The sequence below is a fragment of the Loxodonta africana genome, chromosome 7 (assembly GCF_030014295.1).
Source record: "Loxodonta africana isolate mLoxAfr1 chromosome 7, mLoxAfr1.hap2, whole genome shotgun sequence".
In the NCBI taxonomy this organism is placed as follows: Eukaryota; Metazoa; Chordata; class Mammalia; order Proboscidea; family Elephantidae; genus Loxodonta; species Loxodonta africana.
The window spans coordinates 78,560,039-78,583,226 of NC_087348.1; the positions used below are offsets into that span (position 1 = coordinate 78,560,039).

Sequence of the window (23,188 nt, forward strand, 5' to 3'; positions counted from 1 at the left end):
AGTTAAAGCACTTCCCCTGAGGAAGACAACCTAATGTGCCCCATGTCTCCTCACTAGGATTGTTTTCCTCTCCAGTTTCTACCAAGTGCTTTATCCTTCCAGAGATCACCCCACCACCACCATGTTGTTAAAACAAAAGCATATTAAGCCAGTAATAAAAATTGATTGAAGTTTATTGAATATATGATTTGCAAATTGAGGTAGCATTTTGACTACAGAAATCAAAAATGTTTTGAAGATACAAGAGCCTCCAAAGGCTTTTATACCCCATCTTATCAACATCACCATGGAAAAAGGGCCAGAAAAAAACTGATAAATCAATTTGTGGCCAGGAAGGATTTCAAGCAGCATTGTCTTGAAAAACAATTAAAATAATTACTGATTTATCCTACAACAAACTTCTAGTCTGACCTTTGGTGTTTCTGTAGGTGAAACTGCACATACATAATTATTTTAAAAGAGCACGATGCCTAAGACAAAACAGTCTTTGGGGATTTATCTTAGACATTTTGTTTGATTCAAAGGTGACTTTAGAAACCAGTTTCTTCATGGCTCAAGGTTCAAAAGGATGTTTGAGAGCAACGGGTTATCTCAACTCCACGGACCCACAGAAATCTGGATTCCAGCAGAATTAGAACTGTTTCTCAATGAATACAGGTGTATATACAGAGTCTCTGTCTCTCTCTCTCTCACACACACACACATACAAACACAGACACGTACACACGCAAGACCAGTATTTGTTTTCTATTTGCAGTAATTTTAAAGCCCAGGACCATGATAAAAATATACAGGTTTCATTTTAATCACCAAGATTCCTTTAAAAGGAAAAAAAAAAAAAAAGTAAAAACAAAACCGAAACCAGTATTTCACATCCTGACCCAAGCATATATTCAGGTCCTTCGGCCACAGAGGCAGACAGAGCGTGGGCTGGAGCTGTGAGTCACCAGCCTGCTGGACTCAGGGAATGAACCTACTCTACATCCAGGTCTCTCTGGAGCAACCTGAAGATAGGAGCTTGGTCTCAAGGAGACAGGTAAGTGAAGAATAAGGAGGGAAATGGCATAGACAGAGAGGTACAACAACAAGCCCAGACACTAAAATAGGAAGAGAAATTGATGAAAAGAGGCCCAGGGAGCAGAGTCAGAGACACAGGGAGAGTAAGACATGTGAAGAACACAAATATGCATTGACATGACTATTCAAAAATCAGAGCTACAAGTCTGGGGGAAACGAGAATATTAAGAAACATTTTGATCACTTGTATTGTCAAAAACAAACCCAGCTTTAGGCAAGGAGAAGCTTTATTTGAAAGGATTATTGCAATAAGGGGAAAGGAATTTTGTAATAGGGAGAATGTTCTTGACTGTAAAATTTGAAAACATCCCAAATATCAGGCACAAAGGAATTGCATTTTATGTTGCTGTTAGGTGCCTGGAGTCATATTCAACTCACAGTGACCCTAGGTACACCGGAAGGAAACACTGCCGGGTCCTGTGCGTCCTCACGATTGTTGCTATCTTTGAGTCCACTGTTGTAGCCATTGTGTCAGTACATCTTGTTGAGGGTCTTCCTCTTTTTCGCTGACCCTTTGCATTACCAGAAGCCTTAGTGGTGTAGTTAAAGAGCTTGGCTGCTAACCAGAAGGTCAGCAGTTTGAATCCACCAGATGCTCCTTGGAAACCCTAAGGAACAGTTCTACTCAGTCCTGTAGGGTCACTGTGGGTTGGAATCTACTTCAGGACAATGGGTTTTGCTTTTCTACTTTACCAAGTATGATGTCCTTTTCCAAGGACAAGTCCCGCCTGATAACACGTCCAAAGTGGGGCTCAGGTAAAGTCTAACATTGTCAGTAAGACACATGTAACAGAACTGTGGCATAACTAGGGGAGTCCGGGGAGAGGGAGGAAGGGTTGCAGACTGCACCAAATGACACTGTCAGAGGGATCGACAGCGTGCGAGGCAGCCAGCCAGGTGTGCGGGGTGTGTGGGCGGGGGGGCGTGAGGCTGCGTGTCTTGCCACAGGCGTGGAACAAAAATGTGGACACACAGAGGCCCACCTGCAACCAGGAGCCCACCTCCACACCCATGCCTGGGCCCTTTGTACCGCCCTCTTCCCCCATCCAACAGCTCAGCCACAGCGCTCCTTCTAGGCCTTGCTTGGAGCACTGGCTCAGCGGCTGATTTCCCTCCACCCCACAGCCCTTGAGAGACTGGCCCTTTAAGAACCCCACCCCAGACGGCCCTACCCCCTCGTGTGATGGTGCCAGGACCCCCGCTGGGCCGCCAGTTGGGTGGCCCTCGGACCCTTATCACGAAACTCCAGGCACCGCGCCCTACTCCGGTTGGGGTGGGGACAGGCCTGTTGGCCTTGGCCCCTGGAGGGATGTGCCAGCCGCAGGCTCGCTCGCCTGAGGAAAGAGGGGGCGGGGTGCCGCAGGGTGCTAGAAGGGCACTCTCTCCCCGGGCCCTCCCCTTCTGGGCCCCATGGCTTCTCACCCGAGCCTGGACTCAGTAACCCCAGGAAGGAACTCCTCACCCACCAGCCCCGCCTGTGCTGTGGATTTACAGGGTAGGGTGGCACTTGCAAGGCCAGGGAATTCTGATTTACATTGGTACAAAAAAACATTACTAAGGATTCCGTATGGTCTGATAGGAGAGGAGGTCCATGGGCAGAAGAGGGTGGTGGTGACACCTCCTCTAGTGATGCCACTGTAATAGAAGGTGCTATTGGAAGCATGGAAAGGAGTTACTAGACTTGGAAGATTAATGGAAGGCTTCACAAAAAAGAAGGCATTTGAGCAGCGTCAGGAGTATAGAGCCCCAGGCGGAGAAGGTGGGTATATAATATACAGAACCAAGAAACTCCGTGAGGTTGAGGGAAGATGGAAGAGTGTGGCTTCTAAAGGAAGAGAGTGAGGTGGGTGGTAGGAACAGGAAAAGGAGTAATTGTGAAAGGCACTGGGGAGATGAATTGTTGCCAGATTATGAGGGCCTTAAATGCCAAGGCCAAGTAATTTTGAATGTGCCATAAACCAATGCAGTTTTCAAAGCATTGCCAACAAGGAAGTAGATGGTTTAAATTTGGGTTTCAGGATACAATTTTAAGATATGGACCACGAGAGGGCAAGAGAGAACATAGTCAAGAGCTACTCATACAGAGCATTCAGATAAATAGGGTCCCTGGATGGTGCAAATGGTTAGCAGCTCAGAGCTGGAGATTTGAGTCCACCCAGAGGCACCCTGGAAGAAAGGCCTGGAAATTTACTTCCAAAAAATCAGCTACTGAAAACTCTGTGCTATCGCACCTCAACAAGGTTAGCATTAATTCAAAAAACACAAAATAATAAATGTTGGAGAGGTTGTAGAGAGACTGGAACACTTATACACTGCTGGTGGGAATGTAAAATGGTTCAACCACTTTGGAAATCTATCTGGCACTTCCTTGAAAATGTAGAAATAGAACGATCCAGCAATATGACCCAGCAATCCCACTCCTTGGAATATATCCTAGAGAAATATGAGTGCTCACACAAATAGGTATATGCACAACCATGTTCATTGCAACACTGCTCACAATACCAAAAAGATGGAAACAACCTAGGTGCCCATCAATGGATAAATTGATAAACAAATTATGGTATAGTCACATACTGGAATACTAAACAACGATAAAGAACAACAATGAATCTGTGAAACATCTCGTAACATGGATGAATCTGGAAGGCACTATGCCGAGAGAAATTAGTCAGTTGCTAAAGGACCACTATTGTATGAGACCACTATTACAAGAACTCAAGAGAAGTTTTAAACACAGCAGAAGACATTCTTTGATGTTTACGACTGTGGGGAGGGAGGGAGAGGGATATTCACCAACTGGATAGTAGATAAGAATTAGGTGAAGGAAAGGACAACACACAATACGAGGGAAGTCAGCACAACTGGGCTAAACGTAAAGCTAAGACGTTTTCTGAATGCAACCAAACAGTTAGAGGGACAGAGGCAGGGGCCAGGGTCTGGGGACCAGGATTTCAGGGAACATCTAGCTAAATTGGCATAACAGAGGTTAATAAGAAAATGTTCTGCATCCCACTTTGGTGAGTGGCATTGGGGTCTTAAAAGAGACAGTCAGCAAAGAGAAGGTCCTAGAATGAGTATGATGAAAATACTGAAGAGAGGTCCTCTGATTTGGTGATTAGAATGTGAATATCAGGTATAGAGAGAACTGTTTTAGAAAAAGATGGGGGCAGAAGTGAGACTACATAACTAGAAGTGGATACGAGGCATTCATTAATTCATTTCATCAACAAACGTTTGTTCAACCAGATGTGCTAAGTTTCAAACGCCTTTTTTGAGATATCTAGTTATAAAGGGAATATAACAAAGGCAAAAACTTATAAAGGAGGCAGGATTTAATCTGCATTTAATTAGAATAGGAAGAATTTAGTCTTCTCTTGTCTAAAGTGAAAAAAGCCACCAGGAAAGTAAGATAGACTCCAAAAACCAAAACCAAACTTGTTGCCATAGCAACCTGATAGGACAGAGTAGAACTGCCCCATAGGATTTTCAAGGAGGGACTGGTAGATCTGAACTGTTGACCTTTTGGTTAGCAGCCGTAGCGCTTAACCACTATGCCACCAGCATTTCCGAAGATAGACTCTAGATACTGAAAACAAGACCTAAGGGGAGGTGGATAGGAGCAGGACTTAGAGGACAGAGAGTTAGCATTGAAAAGGGGTAGGTACACTTCTTTGTTGGGGACAGGAAGGAAGAAGACAAGGATGGATAGTATGGGTATTAAATATGATGCTGGAGATGTTGGAAAGTAAGGAGGTCTGACTGCATGGCTTCTACATCCTCTCGAATTAGAAAGTGGAGTCACCAAAGGTGAGAGAGCTCCAACTCATACTTTGATTAGGCTTTCCCCCACTCCTAGCCCCCTCTCCATGCTGCTTCACAATTATGGAGTCAAGGGACCCTTTTATACCTTCTCTCAGTTATCTCTCAAACCCCATTGACCAGCAAAGTATTTAGCATTTAGGAGGACACCAAAAAGTGCGTGTAAATTAAACGTAAAATTATAAAAACATCTGATTGTGGGGAAAAAAGTAGTCAAAGGTGACTCTTTGGTACCTGGGATGCTTGGAAGATGGGAATAGCATGAGTATGCTGAGAAAAGGAAAGAAGAGGTTTGCAAGGCAGATGGTAAATGTAATTTAGGACACATTTATTTAGTTTCCACCTCATGGAATCCCTGCTTGTGAAGACCACATCTCTGCCCCAGGTTGGCCCCTGAGCTGGCTTCATTCCCTTAGGCTCATAGGGATGCACCTTTCTTCTTCCCTCTCCTCAACTACCCACCATCACCCACCAAGTACTTAGTTTTCCCTGGCCCAGATCACATTTTGGTTTTCTCTACCCTCAAAACACTGGGTCATGCTTTAAGGGATTTACTGCTAATCACTAGAAGCCTGAAGACAAAATGGAAAAACCCAGGAAGGGAAAAAGCCAATTCCTGCTATGCGTCTTCAGAATCCTTCAAGTAAGTTTCCAGAAACCACACTGATCTGAAAACAAATAAGAAAATGCAGGTAAATTAGTCTTAGGAATGTTATATCTAAGTCTGGATGACTGCTCCGAAGGAGCCCTGGTGGTGCAGTGGTTAAGGTCTTGGCTGCTGAACAGAGTTTCAGCAGTTGGAACCCTCCAGCCACTCTGTGGGAGAAAAATGTGACAGTCAGCTTCAGTAAAGATTAGAGCCTTGGAAACCCTATGGTGCAGTTCTACTCAGTCCTACAGGGTCCTACTGGAGTGCAGTGGGTTTTGGCATGTTCTCCTGCTAAAAGGTCCCCATGGCAGACTGTATCATGTGACTGTCTCTATCCTGGTTTAATATTAAAGTCAGAACTTTTATTATTTTAATGTCACCTTTATTGAGAAATAACTTATGCACAATAAAGTGCATTCATTTAAGGTATACGGACTTTGCCAGTTGTGTGTACTGATGAAACCATTCCTACAATCAAGATAAAACATTTTCGTTTTCCCAGAAGATTCCTCCTGCCACCTGCAGTCCATCCCTTCCTCATCTCTAGACAACTATTGATAAGCTTTTTGTTACTATAAATTGGTTTGCATCCAATATAAATGGAATATTACTATATGTACTATTTTGTTGCGGGCTTCTTTCACTCAGCATATTTTGGAACTTGCCCATGTTGTTGAATGTACAAATAGTGTATTTAAACACAATTTCCAAGACTGTAGTCTTTACAGGAGTAGACTGCCACATCTTTCTCCCGCTTTCATTGTATAAATATAGCATATTTTGTTTGTCCATTTAGGTATTGATGGATATTTGGTTTTGTTTTTTTTTTCCAGTTTGGGGCTATTATGGGAAAAAAAAGCCATTATGAACATTCACATACACATCTTTGTGTGGACAAATGTTTTTATTTCTCTGGATAGATTCTTAGAAGTGGAATGGCTGCGTTGTGTGCTAGGTGTATGTTTAACATTTTAAGACACGGCCCAATGACTTTCGAAAGTGATTTCCACGAGCAGCCTGTGAGAGCTTTAGTTGCTTCACATCCTCCCCAACGCTTGATATTGTCAGACTTTTAAATTTCAGTCATTCTAGTGGGTATGTAGTGTTATCTCATTGTAGTCCTAGTCTGCATTTCCTTAATGATTACTGTTGTTGACCATCTGTTCATGTGCTTCTTGGCCATTATATATGCAATGGATGTTCATTTTCTTGTCCATTTTTCCCCAGAGGAATAATAACATAATTTTTAAAATAAATTTCCTAATAATATCTGCAAATTGTGGTAACATATATGCAATGAAATTTGCCATTTTTTTTGGTATTTTTCATAATATTTTATTGTGTTTTGAGTGGAAGTTTACAAATTAAGTTCCCATTTGACATTTCTACACAAATTGATCATGGTACTGAAGGAAGAAGTCCAAGCAGTTCTGAAGGCATTGGTGAAAAACAAGGCTTCAGGAATTGACAGAATATCAATTGAGATGTTTCAACAAATGGATGCAGTGCTGGAGGTGCTCACTCATCTATGCCAAGAAATATGGAAGACAGCTTCCTGGCCAACTGACTGGAAGAGATCCATATTGATGCCTATTCCCAAGAAAGGTGATCCAACCGAAAGCAGAAATTATAGAACAATATCATTAATATCACACGCAAGCAAAATTTTGCTGAAGATCATTCAAAAAATGGCTGTAGCAGTATATTGACAGGGAACTGCCAGAAAATTCAGGCTGGTTTCAGAAAAGGACGTGGAACCAGGGATATCATTGCTGATGTCAGATGGATCCTGGCTGAAAGCAGAGAATACCAGAAGGATGTTTAGCTGTTTTATTGACTATGCAAAGGCAATCGACTTTGTGGATCATAACAAATTATGGATAAAATTACGAAGAATGGGAATTCCAGAACACTTAATCGTGCTCATGAGGAAACTTTATGTAGATCAAGAGGCAGTTGTTCGGACAGAACAAGGGGATAATGATTGGTTTAAAGTCAGGAAAGATATGTTCCAGGGTTGTATCCTTTTACCATACCTATTCAATCTGTATGCTGGGTAAATAATCCGAAAAGCTGGACTATGAGAAGAACAGGGCATCAGGATTGGAGGAAGACTCATTAACAACCTGTGTTATGTAGATGATACCACCTTGCTTGCTGAAAGTGAAGAGGACTTGAAGCACTTACTAATGAAGATCAAAGACCACAGCCTTCAGTATGGATTGCACCTCAACATAAAGAAAACAAAAATCCTCACAACTGCACCAATGAGCAACATCATGATAAAGGGAGAAAAGATTGAAGTTGTCAAGGATTTCATTTTACTTGGATCCCCAATCAACAGCCATGGAAGCAGAAGCCAAGAAATAAAAGGATGCATTGCATTGGGCAAATCTGATGCAAAGGACCTCTTGAAAGTTTTGAAAAGCAAAGATGTCACCTTGAAGACTAAGGTGCGCCTGACCCAAGCCATGGTATTTTCAATCACATCATATGCATGTAAAAGCTGGACAATGAATAAGGAAGACTGAAGAAGAATTGACACCTTTGAATAGTGGTGTCAGCGAAGAATATTGAATATACCATGGACTGCCAAAAGAACGAACAAATTTGTTTTGGAAGAAGTATAACCAGAATGGCCCTAAGAAGCAAGGATGGTGAGACTGCGTCTTACATACTTTGGACATGTTGTCAGGAGGGATCAGTCCCTGGAGAAGGACATCATGCCGGGCAAAGTACAGAGTCAGCAGAAAAGAGGAAGACCCTCAGTGATGTGCATTGACACAGCCGCTGCAACAATGAGCTCAAACATAACAACGATTGTAAAGATGGCACAGGATCAGGCAGTATTTCATTCTGTTGTATATAGGGTCGCTATGAGTCAGAACCGACTTGACGGCCCCTGACAACAACAACACAAATTGTTCAATGACAGTGTTTTGCCCATTTTTAATTGCATTCTTTGACTTATTGAGTTGTAGGACTCTTAATATAATCTGAATACCAATCCTGTGTCAGATATATGCATTTTAAATATTTTCTTCCATTCTTTGTCTATTAATTTTCATGAGGATGTTTTCACAGAGCAAAAAAAAATTTATTGTTTAAGTGAGATTGATAAATTTTTCTCTTATGGTCCATGCCTTTAATGACCTATTTGGTGTCATATGTAAGAACATGAGCATTTTCTACTATTATTTCTTTTAGAAGCTGTACAGTTTTAGGCTTTTGCATTTAGGGCTATGATCTGTTTTGAATTATTTTGTAAGGATCAATAGTCTTTGTTTTTCTACATGGATATCCAGTTGTTCTAACACTATTTGTTAGAAAGAGCTTCCTGGTGCTGCTTTAACAAAAATGTCACAAATTGGTGGCTTTAAAGGATACAGATTTATTGTCTCCCAATGTTTGAAGGCTAGAGGTCCAAGTCAGGGCATTAGCTCTGGGGAAAGGTATTTCCTTTTCTCATTTAATGTCTAATAGCTGTTCGCATTTCTTGGTGATCCTGGGCTTGTAGATTCAACTTCACATGGCGTCTGACTTCCCCTTGCATGTGTGCCTTTCTTTGTCTGTTCCCCCCTTTAAAAGACGCCACTGAGAAGTCATTAGGTTTAGGACCCACTTGACGCCAGTATGGCCTCATTAACAAAGAAAACCGTATTTCCAGACAGAGACACATTCACAAGGTTGAAGGTTAGAACTTCAACAAATCTTAATGGGGGACAGAATTCCTTTCAAAACATGTAGATCTATATCTATTATCAACTTTGGGAAGTTTGTGGCCATTATTTCTTCATGTATTCTTTTATGCCCCTTTCTTTCTTCTCCTTCTGGGACTCCCATTATGTGTATGTTGGTACACGTAATGATGTCCTACAGGTGTCTTTCAATTGACCTGTCTTCAAGTTTGCTATAATTTCTTCTACCTGCTTAAATCTGCTGTTGAAATACTGTAGTGAATTTTTCAATTCAATTATTGTACTTTTCAGCACCAGTATTTTTCTTTGGCTCCTTTTTATAATTCCTGTCTCTTTATCATATTCTCTATTTGTTGAGGCATCATTCTCAAGGTCGCCATTAACTCTTTGTCCATGATTTACTTTGAGTATATGTTTAAGAGAGTAGATTTAAAGTCTTTCCCTAGTAAGTCCAATGTCTGTGCATCCTCAGAGACAATTTCTGTTAATTTTGCCTGTGAACGGGCCATACTTTCTTGTTTCTTTGAATGCTTTATCATTTTGTTGTTGTTGTTGGAAGCTGGGCATTTTCTCTTAATATTTCATTGTGATTTTGGAGAAAATTTACATAGCAAAGCAGGGTCTCATTTAACAGTTTCTATTATTCAGTGTTCTTGGTTACACTTTTCACAACGTGTCAGCATTCGCATTATTTCTGTTCTGGTTGTTCTGTTTCCATTAATCTAGCTATCTTGTACCCTATTAATTTCTCATCTTTGGTCTAAGTTAACCGTTGACCAATGGGTCTCATTTAGATGATTGTTCAGAGCAACACAGTGCTAATGGGTGATATTATTTATTTTATGAGCCACATTGCCTTTTGGCTGATAGGTGATGTCCAGGAGTGGTTTTATTTCAAGTTTAAAGGGTATATCACAGTGATAGCCTCAGGGTTCCTCTAGTTCCTACTGGTCCAGTAAGTCTGGCCTTTTTTAGGAATTTGAGTATTGTTCTACATTTTTTACCTATTCTACCTGGGTCCATGTATTGGATCCCTGATCAGAACAGCAGGTACTGGTAGCCAGGCACCATTTGGTTCCTCTGGTCTCAAGGAGGAGGAGGCTGTGATTCACCTAGTCCTGCAAAGAAGTTTCTTCATTGAGCCTTTGGTTTCCTTCTTTATCTTTTACTCCAGTTGAGTAGAGACCAATAATGATATCTTAATTGATCGTTCACAAGCTTTTAAGACCCCAGATGCCAAATTAAGATATAGAACATTATCTTCATGAGCTATCTTATGCCAATTGACCTAGCTGCCCCCTAAGACTATGTCCCTAATCCCCCAAACCCGGTAACTAAACCCCACAAGGTATTTGGTTATGACTAGGAAGTATCTATAACTGTGTCCCTATGTGCTTTATTTTATGTATGAATATATACGCAGCACACACAAACATGTATATACATTTGCCTACAAAAACACCTATACATGCACAGCCATGTATTTGTACGTGCTTACCTATACATATATAAGGATACATATCTACTATGTAACCACACACATATTTTTAGTTGTTATTACTGTTGTTGCAAAAGTGGATATGTTGTGTCTTTTACCAAAATTATTCCTTATTCATGGGTACTTTTTAGTATCATCTTTTACCTTGGTCAAGGTGAGCTGACTTCACCCTTATTCAGTATTGCCTTACCCATCACCAAAACTAACAAGTGTCTACTATCTAGAAAGTGATTTTCCTTTCCTCTCCCTCCCGCCCCTGTTAACCAACAAAGAATATTGCTTTCTGTATGTATACCTATTTTTGTCTTTTTATAATAGTGAAGTCCTACAGTATTTGCCCTTGTGTGATTGACTTATTTCAGTCAACATAATTCCCTCCAGATTCATTCACGTTATGCTATGTTTTGAGAACTCATCATTTTTCTTTCTGACTGCATAGTATCCCATTGTGTGTATGTACCACAGTTCGTTTATCCATTTATCTGTTGATGAACAGTTAGGTTGTTTTCATCTTTTTGCTATTGTGAATAATGCTGCAACAAACATAGGTGTGCATATATCTGTTCGTGTCAGTAGTTTTAATTCTCTACCATATATACCTAGAAGTGAGATTGCTGGATCATAGGGCATATCTATTTATAGCTTTACGAGAAAGTGTCATGTGATTTTCCAATGTACAATCCCACCAGCAGTGGAGCAGGGTTCCAGTCTCCCTGCAACCTCGCAAGCATTTGCTGTTTCCTGTTTTTTTGATCAGTGCCATTTTTGGAGGGGCGAGACGGTATCTCATTGTAGCTTTGATTTGCATCTCTCTGATGGCTAATGAATGCAAGCACCTTTTAACGTGTTTGTTGGTTGCTTGAATGTCCTCTTTGGTGAGTGTTTATTCATGTCCTTTGCCCATTTTTTAATTGGGTTGTTCATCCTTCCGTAGGTGAGTTGTAGTTTTCTATATATTTTAGAGATTAGGCCTTTATCAGATAGATCATTCCCAAAGATTTTTTCCCAGTCTGTATGTTCACTTTTTACTCTTTTCATAAAGATTTTTGATGAACATAAGTACTTAAATTTTAGGAGGTCCCTGTTACCTAGCTTGTCTTCTGTTGCTCATGCATTCGTGGCTGTGTTTGGTAATCTATTACTGGAAAAAATAAATAAACAGGTCCCATAGTTCTGTCCCTATTTTATCTTCTAGGAACTTTATAGTTTTGGCTTTAGTATTTAGGTTTTTGATCCATTTTGAGTTAGTTTCTGAGTATGCGGTTAGGTATGAATATTGTTTCATTTTTCTGCAAATAAATATCCAGTTTTGCCAGAACCATTTGCTAAAGAGACAGTTTTAACCACATCAAATGGACTTTGACCGCTTGTAGAAAATCAGCAGCCCATAAATGCATAGATTTGTTTCTGGGTTCTCAGTTCTATTCCACTGGTCTATATGTCTGTCACTGAATCAGTACCAGGCTGTTTTGATTACTGTGGCTGTATAGTATATTTTGAGATCAGGGAGTGTGAGACCTCCTACTTTGTTCTTCTTCTTTAATATGCTTTGACTATTGAGGGTATCTTTTCTTTCCCTATATATTTGGTGATATGTTTTTCCTTTTCAGCCAACAATATTGTTGGAATTTGAATTAGAATTGCATTCTATGTATAGATCACTTTTGGTAGTAATGACATTTTCACAATATTAAGCCTTCCAATTCATGAGCATAAAATGTTTTCTATTTATGATTCTCATTTTCAGTTTCTTGTAGTGGTGTTTTATAGTTTTCAATGTATAGGTCTTTACATCCCTGGTTAGGTTTTTTCCTAGGTATTTTATCCTTTGGGGAGCTGTTGTAAATTGTATTTTTTTTTTTTTTATTTCCTTTTCGGAGTTCTCCTTGTCAGTACAAAGGAATCCAACTGATTTTTCTGTATTGATTTTGCATCTTGCCACTTTGCTGAATTTCTTCTAATAAATCCAATAGCTTTAATGTGGAATCTCTAGGATTTTCTAAGTAAAATATCATGTTGTCTGTGAACAACTCTAGTTTTATTTCTTCCTTTCCAATTTGGATACTCTTTATTTTACTTTCTTATCTTATTACTCAGACTAGGACTTGCATTACAATAATTAACAAAAGTGATGATCGTTCATTAGCCATTAGAGAAATGCAAATTAAAACTACGATGAGATTCCATCTCACACCAACTAGACTGGCATTAATCCAAAAAGTACAAAATAATAAATGTTGGAGAGGCTGCGGAGAGATTGGAACTCTCATACACTGCTGGTGGGAATGTAAAATGGTACAACCACTTTGGAAATCTATCTGGCGTTATCTTAAACAGTTAGAAATAGAACTACCATACAACCCAGAAATCCCACTCCTAGGAATATACCGTAGAGATACAAGAGCCTTCATACAAACAGATATATGCACACCCATGTTTATTGCAGCTCTGTTTACAATAGCAAAAAGTTGGAAGCAACCAAGGTGTCCATCAACGGATGAATGGGTAAATAAATTGTGGTATATTCACACAATGGAATACTACACATCGATAAAGAACAGTGACGAATCTCTGAAACATTTCATAACATGGAGGAACCTGGAAGGCATTATGCTGAGCGAAATGAGTCAGAGGCAAAAGGACAAATATTGTATAAGACCACTATTATAAGATCTTGAGAAATAGTAAACCTGAGAAGAACACATACTTTTGTGGTTACGAGGGGGGGAGGGAGGGAGGGTGGGAGAGGGTTTTTTTATTGATTAATCAGTAGATAAGAACTGCTTTAGGTGAAGGGAAAGACAACACTCAATACATGGAAGGTCAGCTCAATTGGACTGGACCAAAAGCAAAGAAGTTTCCGGGATAAAATGAATGCTTCAAAGCTCAGCGGAGCAAGCGCGGGGGTCTGGGGAACATGGTTTGCGGGGACTTCTAAGTCAATTGGCAAAATAATTCTATTATGAAATCATTCTGCATCCCACTTTGAAATGTGGCATCTGGGGTCTTAAATGCTAACAAGCAGCCATCTAAGATGCAGCAATTGGTCTCAACCCACCTGGAGCAAAGGAAAGTGAAGAACACCAAGCCCACATGACAACTAAGAGCCCAAGAGACAGGGCCACATGAACCAGAGACCTACATCATCCTGAGACCAGAAGAACTAGTTGGTGCCCGGCCACAATCGATGACTGCCCTGACAGGGAGCTCAGCAGAGGACCCCTGAGGGAGCAGGAGATCAGTGGGATGCAGACCCCAAATTCTCATAAGAAGACCAAACTTAATGGTCTGACTGAGACTGGAGGAATCCCAGTGGCCATGCTCCCCAGACCTTCAGTTGACACAGGACAGGAACCATCCCCGAAGACAACTCATCAGAAATGAAAGGGACTGGTCAGCGGGTGGGAGAGAGACGCTGATGAAGAGTGAGCTAATTATATCAGGTGGACACTTGAGATTGTGTTGGCAACTCTTGTCTGGAGGGGGGATGGGAGGATAGAGAGAGAGGGAAGCCGGCAAAATTGTCAAGAAAGGAGAGACTGAAAGGGCTGACTCAAGACGGGGAGAGTAAGTGGGAGTAGGGAGTGAGATGTATGTAAACTTATATGTGACAGACTGATTGGATTTGTAAACGTTCACTTGAAGCTTAATAAAAGTTATTATAAAAAAAAAAAAAAAAGTGATGATCGTTGACATCCTTCTCTGGTACCTGTTCTCAAGTGGACAGCTCTCAGTCTTTTTCCATCGACAATAATGTTGGTTGTTGGTTTTGTATATGCTCTTAATTATGTTGAAAAATTTCCCTTCTGTTCCTAGTTTGCTGAGAGTTTTAGTTAGGAAGGAGAGATGGATTTTATCAAGTGCCTTTTTTGCATCAATTGAGATGATCATGTGATTCTGTTCCTTTGTTTTATTTATGTGGTGAATTACATTAATTAATTACTTGACGTTGAACTATTCCTAGTATGAATCTTACCCAATCGTGATGCAGGATTTTTTTTTTTTTGATATGCTGTTGAGTTCTGTTGGCTAGAATTTCGTTGAGAATTTTTGCATATATATTCCGGAAGGTTATTGGTTTTTAATTTTCTTTTTTGTGATATCTTTGCCTGGTTTTGGTATCAAGGTGATGCTGGCTTCACAGAATGAGTTGGGGAGTAGTTCTTCCTTTTCTATGTTTTTGAAGAGTTTGGGTAGAATTGGTGTCAGCTCTTCTCTGAATATTTGGTAAAATTCCTCAGTGAAGCCACTTGAGCTGGGACTTTTTATTAATGTTGTTGTTAGGGGTTGTTTGATGACATCTTAATCTCTTCTTTTGTTATGAATCTGTTTAGATTTTCTACCTTTATTGAAAACTGGAAACTTTTAAATTCTATTGTGGTATCTCTGGAATTCAGATTCTTTTCCTGGTCAGGTTTTTTTTTTTTTTTTTTAGTTGATGCAGGTTGTAGTTGTTGGTTTAGTGACTTTTCTTGACTCTTTTTGTAAAAACTGTATTCTTTCTCGTGTGTGGTCTCTAAAGTCTCTGTTTCTTTAGTATGTGCTCGGCTTGTGAGTTCACAGAGATTTCCTTGAATGCCTGGAGCCAAAAAAGAAAAAAACATTCTTTCAGTCTTTGCAGATTGGCTTGGTGTTAGGGCCTACCTTTGATGTTTAGCCAGGAAGAGACAAACTCCAGGCTGCATTTATTTAGAATGAGGTTACCTGATATGTTTGAGGGCTAATGTAAAACAATCTGGAGAGGAGGATAGATTCGAGATATGAAAGAAAGGATCATTGTAAGAGCAAGAGTCAAGGAAGGTGTGTGGAACTTCTACATTATCTACAGAATCAGAAAGTGAAGCCACATGGTAGGATGAGAGACTCTCCGATTACTACTTTGTTTCTCCCTCCTCCTAGACCATTCTTTGGGTTGCTGTAGGACCCTCTGTAGCCCCGTTTTCTAGCAGAGCACACGGTACATAGAGTGTGATCGATAAATGTGTTTAAGTTTGATGAAAATATTTGAGAATATAATGTTTGATTGTGTGGGGTGAAAGAAAGAAAGAAGTCAAAGATGACTATTTCAAGCTCCAGCCACTGGAAAAGAAGAGGAGGAAGGGTTTGGAAAGCAGGTGGTGCACGCAGTTGTGGACATCCTGTTTGACCTCTCTGCACGAGAAACTCAGCATGATGAAGACCACATCTCTGTGTTAGGCTGCCCCTGGACTGGCTCTCCAAATACATATCTTTATTCCCGCAGGCCCTAGGTACTCAACTTTCTTCTCTTCTCTCCTCAACTACTCACCAACGACCCCTAAACATTTGACTGTCTGCAGCCCAAAGGGCCAATTCCTTTCTGTCCAGGCTAACAGTTTTCTATAAATCACTAGAGACACAATGACAATAATTTTGGGTGCAGAGTTCTATCTGTGGACATTGGGTCCTGGTTGCTAATCATATTGTTCATTATTATTGATTTTTTTTGGTGCTTGTTTGGTCAGTTACTGATAAAACTGATGAATCTTTCCTCAATTTGTTGCAGATTATCTATTTCTCCTAGTCTGTAAATTTTTCCTGTTTATACATTTTGAGACCATATTACTAAGTGAATACGAATGTTCAATTGTTACATCTTCTTAAACCCCAAAAAAACTGAACCCACTGCCGTCAAGTCAATTCCAATTCATAGCAACTCTATAGGACACAATAGAACTGCCCCATAGAATTTCCAAGGGGTGCCTGGCAGATTTGAACTGCTGACCTCTTGGTTAGCAGCCGTAGCACTTAACCACTATGCCACCAGGGTTTCCTACATCTTGTTAGTGAATTAAAATGTTTATCATTATAACACAAGATTTTTGTCTGTCATGATTTTTTTTAATTAAATTTTACTTCTCTGATATTAATAAAGTTAGCTGCTCAAGTTCTCATGGTGTTTGCACTCATCCTTTTACTCTTATAATTTCTGTATGCTTATGTTTTATTATAAGTTTTGCAGCTAGTGAAAAATTAGGTTTTCTTCTTAGTTCATCCTGATAATCTTTGTTTTTTAACTGAAGCATTCAGTACACTTATAATTGAAGTAATGACCGATATATTTATGTCTGCCATATTACTATGTCCTTTCTATTAGAGCCATGCATTCTATGTTCCTTTTTTTCTACTTTCCAACTTTTGGATCAATTAAATAAATTTTATTATTTCATTTTTCCCATGTTAGTGTGACATTTACGCACTCTTTTATTATTCTATTTAGAAGCTATACTAAAATTACAACATGTATCCATTGATTTATAAAAGGTACCAAAGTTAATTGACACTTTGACCCTCCTTTCAAATACTACATGGACCTGAAACACTTTAAATCCTCTTAGCCACCCCGTCCAACTTCTATGTAATTGTCATCATATATTTTAATCTACATGGGTTTATGCATTTATTTAAATTTATCTATATATGTATTCTTTTTGGTACTCATCAGTTAATCTTACATGTCTGACCTTCCACTGATGATATTTTCCTTCTTCTGAAGAACACCCTTTAATAGCTCCTTTAATGTGCATCTCCTAGTGGCAAATTCCTTCAGTGTTTGTTTTATAGGTCTTGGAATACACCCCACTGTGTATAGAACTCTAAGCTGTCAGTTATTTTCTTTCGTTGTATTAAGGATTCCGTTCTACTGTCTCCTGGCTTCCACTGGTGCTGCTGAGAAGTTACCTCTCTCATTATTAGTTGTTTGAAGGTAAAGTGTTTTTCTCTGGCTGCTTTGGTTTTGTCGCATTTTTTTGTTTTTTGCGGCCATTATGATGTGTCTAAATGTTTATTTTGTTTGTCCTGCCTGGGCTTTGTCAATGCTTTAAATGCTATCTTTAATTTGTAATGTAAATCTTGTCTTTAATTTGTAATGTTCTGTCACTATTTTGCTTCTGTCCCATTCCTTCTTTTCTCTCTTTCTGGAACCCATATGATATTTTAAATAGTTTCACTGTATCCTGTATGATATACATATATGACTATCTGAATGTTCATATTCTGTCTCTGCCTCTTTCTGAATTGTTGCTTTTGAGCTCTGTTCTACTTCTTAATTATCATTTCAGCTGTATCTAGTATGCTTTAAAACCCATAGATTGAGTTCCTACTTTGGTTTTTGTATTTGTTAGTTTCTGGATTTCTCGGGTTCTCTTTCAAATCTGCTATGTCACTTTTTATTATTTCCATTTCCTAGCTGAAAGATTTAAATTATTCTTGTTTTTACTCACGCTATCATGTCATCTCATTTGCCTGGCAATTTTATATTCTGCTTATTTTTAATGGGATTTAAAAATTATTTGTAAAAATAATTTGAGGATTAGATAATTTTTATTTTCCACATGGAAATATGTTCATTTGCTTCTCTAGGGTATTAGTGGGCACTTGCAATCTGGGATTATTTTAATGAAATTTTAGGGCTTGAGGTATTCTAGGCCTCCAAATAAAAGCAAAGATGGCACACTCCTTGCAAGGCTGGGCGAAAGCTTGTTTTTAAAGTTCAGCTCTTTGTGACCTTAACCCTAACTGTGAGTGATTCTTCATGGGAAGGCTCTGCATTCCAGCTTTTGTTTCCTAGCCTCCCATGCTTCTCAGCATATCATCCCTTCTGGATTAGTAAATCTCCCCTTAGTGCCAAGCTCATCTGTGATTTACTTTTTCTATCAGGTAATTCCTGCTATCTGGAAAAATCTTCTCTCATTCCTACTATTTAGAATTGGTCAAGTAATTTCTACAACATAGTAAAATCCTTGAGGCTTTAAAGATTTTGTTTTAAAAATTTATCTGTTTATTTCAGGTACCCTCAGTTGGGAAGGTTGGTTTAATTTGCTTAGAGTGACATTAAAGTCTAGATTCAAATTTTAGTGACACTGAGACAGAGGAAAAGCACAAAATTAGAATGGCTATATAAAGGAGGATTTAAGGTGACCGACCGACTGATCAACTAACCCGCTGCCATCAAGTCGATTCCGACTCATAGAGACCTTACAGGACAGAGTAGAACTGCCCCATATGGTTTCTAAGGAGCACCTGGTAGATTTGAACTGCCATCCTCTAGGTTAGCAGCTGCAGCTCTTAACCACTAAGTCACCAGATGACTACTAAAACAATCCAATTAAGACATGGGGGCAAAATATAAGGAAGAGGGGGTGGGGGAATGGAAAAAAAAGTGATATCTAGGAGAAATTTGTGAGGTGAAATTGAAGACATGGGGACTTCATTTCATGTTGGGGGAGTTGGACACCCACTGGCCTAGAAATATAATAGTCCCTTTCAACGTGACAGGAATCTCAGGAAGAAGGGAAACCTAAATAGTTTGTGACGGTGTGACATATGAAATCTCATTTCATCTGCCCTCCAAAGATATGACCTAAAGGATTTCAAGGGGGAAAAATAACACTGACAAAACCTTGAATACAAGAGTGAATTTGAATCTACACATGCAGATTAGGATGATATCACTATAAAGAAAGTTAGTCATGTAATAAAAAATATTAACTGGGGTAAATAAAAAGTAGTAACATAACAACAGATATAATACAGATTAGAAGTACATTTAGAGGGTCATGAGCAACAAAAAAAGGGAAGGGGTCAAAAGGAAATAAAGATCATGAAAGTTCCCAAAAGAAGTGACAGAGAGATAGGAATGAAACTAGTCAACACAGTCCTGACAGTACCTAGTAGAGAAAGAGAATGAATTGGTGGTACCACTTTTGTTTTAAGAATTAACATCAGGCTATCAAACACATACATATTTTTAAACTCAGACTCTCAGTTTAATGGTCTCCATGTAATTTACTCTTGGACAGGAGGTGCCAAAAGACAGACTGTTAATTACAACTCACCGCGGCAACAAAAATGGCAATACATATTGAGAACACTTGGAATGATGTCTTAAACACACACACACACACACAGAGAGACACAAAGCATTAACAAAACATATTTGTTGTAACAATGAATGGAGGGAATGAGAAAGCCTTGGAGACTTGCATCCTTACTACAATCACAATTTTGGCCAGGTGGCTGACCCATTTGAAGGTCAGAACACAGTTGGACTAACTGTCTGTTCTCCCCACAGTCATGGACACAGCAGAGTCCATCCCTGATGAACACCTGATCAAAAGCGAAAAGAGGCAAGATCTCCAAGAGATGCTGACCGAAGTGGGGCTGGCTGCTGAGTACTGGTTGCCCACACTGCAGGAACAACTAGGCGTGACCTCTGCCCAAGCCTTACAACACCTAGAAGAAAAAGACCTCTTGAAGCTAAAATCCCAGGCACAACATTCTTGGGAAACAAGGGCCCTGGAGAAACTGCTTAATCTGTCACACTCAAATAGCCTTTCAAAGTTACAGGAGTCTCAGAAGGAGCGGATCTTCCAGTCAGATACACACCAAGAGCAAGTCAACATCTCTCAATTTTCTGAATTCATTAAAACCCTAAAAGAAATCCAAAATGACTTCAAAGAAGTGAAGACCAAAACTGAGTCCCAGGACACTGTAGAGAAAGCTCAAAGAATGGCCACTTATGAGGTCAGCTTGTCACTGAAATCCTTCTCGGAGAAGCTGCAACAAACAGACCAGCCAGACACACAGCTCTTGCTACTGTCCATTGCAGCTGGTGCAGGATACCATGTGGTGAACAATACTTTTCAATATCTCCTGGGGTTTGATGAATTAGACTACCTGCTGCATGAAATGCAAACAGCCCATGATAAATACCAGGAGCTCAGAAATCTTTGCAGCTACAGGGCTCAGGCATTCCTGGTGCTCACAGGGCTGACAACCACGGTTGGAATCACAGCTATTTCTGAATAGGAGAAATCAAAACGTTTGTCATTAATGAGACATCATATGGAACAATCACTCTCTAAAGAAGTTGCACATGTTCTCACCAAACTTGGGGCACATCACAACTGGGAAAACCTAGAGAAAGACTTGCGATTGCTCATTGATGGAGATTATGAAGCCACTGTATCTTCTCTGCAAATGGAGGATGAAAAAAAACAATTGAAAAGTCTCAGCCATACAAATAAACAGCCCCATATGGCAGATGATAATGACAATAACAAAACAAAACTGATAGAAAATGGAACCTTCCTAAGCTTGCTACAGCGTCTAGGACTAGAGCATCACTACCCAAAGAGGCTGGGGAGAGCTGACTTCCATCTGATTTGTAAAAACTCTGTATACAACACACAGCCCAGTTCTGAACAAGAGCTTCCATTTTATTTTCTGCAGAAGCTGATGGTGCTTGATTATGAGCTGAGATACCTAGTTTTCAAAGATGGTGGAAACACAGAGGACCCAGTCTATCCAAGCCAGGAAAGTGAGGCTTTTGACCCATATGAAGAGATTTTTGAGGACAGTGACAATGCCATTAATCCTTCAGCCCCTAATCAGAGATGCCGCATTCACCCAATGGATATTCAGATGGCAATTTATCACTGTGCAGACGATTTGGCCAGGCAATATATTTTAGCCAAACTTTCCACTTGTCAATTTGCCCTTCCTCTTGTGGTGCCCAATCCCTGCTCTTCTCAGATTGAATTCTCTCTCTGGTCTCTCAGTCAAATTAGACGAAGTTGGCAGCAAGCAGGAAAATCAGCAAATGGGAAGAACAATTACAAGAATATGCAGATGTGTCGTGTATCTACCTCCATTGTGTCCTTCATTCGAGTTGGAAATGGCTTCTCTGCTTCCAAATCTCAAATCATGAACTCTCTTCTCAGTAAACGTAAACACGATGTCTTCTTTCACAGACACTGCAGTGGGAGCAGCAAAGACTGTCTCCTGATGGAGGGTGTGGTAGAAATCTGCTGGTTCTGTCCAGGGAGCAAAGATAAGAACACATTTGACAAGTGTGTGACCTTCACCAATCTCCATGGAGATGCAAAGGAACATGAAAAACAGCTCACTTTCCTGCAGGAAGTCTCTTCTCTTATTGTGGTCCTCATGTCAGCTTCTGATAGCAATAAAGAAAACCGAAAAATTGTCCATAACTTGTGCCAGTCATCAAAACCTTTGATCTGTTTGCTCGATGACAAAGAAAAAACTATGACCAGTAATTCCAGCCAGAAAGTGAGAATTGGGATCAAGAACAGAAATGAGGCAGAATTAACAGAAGAGCTCACGTGTACAATCAGACGTTTACTAGAGCTATCTAACACGGCTCTCAGCTTAGAGGACTGTGCCCATATTGCTCGTAAGCAAGGATTCCTAATAGATGAAGACCAGAGAGATTGCACAGAAGCCAAAGAAAAGGCACAGACTCTAAATGCCCTCTTGGGAGAAATGGAGTTATCTAAGATAGAGGAAAACTTACTACCCCTTCAGGGAAAACTATGGCACCTTTGGTGTAAGAAGGACAAAGAACTCTATCATCTCAGAGAGAAGGGGAACCGGAGTATTGAACAACATAAGAGTGAGATTGAGACAGACAAACAAACAATACGACATGAGCAGTTCAGGAAAGCCTTTCCTCTCAATGCTTTAATGAGATCTTTCCTTGAAATATTGCAAGATCATTCAGAAACCCACAACAAACTCTACTTCCTGCAGTGGCTGAGTGTGTTTTTGGACACCCTGACTATACAACACTTGGAAAAATTGCGTGAGGAGCAAAGTTCTTTGTGGTCACTGGTACAAACTGAAAAGCAAAAGGCACCAAACAGCAACTCCCTCAGACACTGGCAGAATGAGTTAGAAGCCATCTCAAAGAACATTAGTGACAGTACTTTGGGAACTGAGCACCTTCTCAGAGAAGTTGGACAGATCTATGAAGCACTGGAGGAAGCTTGCTCTACAAGAGATGACCTTTTCCTCTCCCTTCCCCAAATTGCAGCTGACCTGATGATATCTGGGGTTCCCATTGAGCTGATGGATGGGGACACTTCTTATGTCCCACTGAAGTGGGTGGCAGCTGTTTTTGACAGGGTCTGTGAGAAACTTGGAGACAAACGGCTATTTGTACTCTCTATTCTGGGGCTACAGAGCTCAGGGAAGTCCACCCTTCTGAATGCACTTTTTGGACTGCAGTTCACTGTCAGTGCAGGGAGGTGTACCCGGGGGGCCTACATGCAACTCCTAAAGGTAGAGGAGTCATTCAAAGAGGAACTTGGCTTTGAGTTTGTCCTTGTTGTAGACACAGAAGGACTTCGGGCACCAGAACTCAGCACCAAATCACAGAATTGGGATAATGAGTTAGCAACCTTTGTCATTGGACTTGGAAACTTGACTCTGATCAATATTTTTGGAGAGAATCCAGCAGAGTTGCAGGATATTCTACAAATAGTTGTGCAAGCCTTTCTCAGGATGAAACAAGTAAAAATCTCCCCAAGTTGCCTGTTTGTCCATCAGAATGTGGGAGAAGTTACAGCTAAAGACCAAACTATGGAAGGACGAAGGCGGCTAGAGCAGAGACTAGATGAAATG

The 23,188-nt window shown here is 40.1% G+C and overlaps 1 protein-coding gene across 1 annotated transcript in view; it reads left to right on the forward strand.

The window, feature by feature from the left end:
- The first annotated feature begins 894 nt into the window (after positions 1–894).
- Positions 895–23,188, forward strand: part of LOC100663049 (interferon-induced very large GTPase 1-like) — a 105,095-nt gene continuing 82,801 nt past the window's right edge. Inside the window, exon 1 of the mRNA XM_064288510.1 lies at positions 895–1,036. The gene's annotated coding sequence lies outside the window, so the exon portion shown is untranslated. The remainder of the gene's footprint in view (positions 1,037–23,188) is intronic.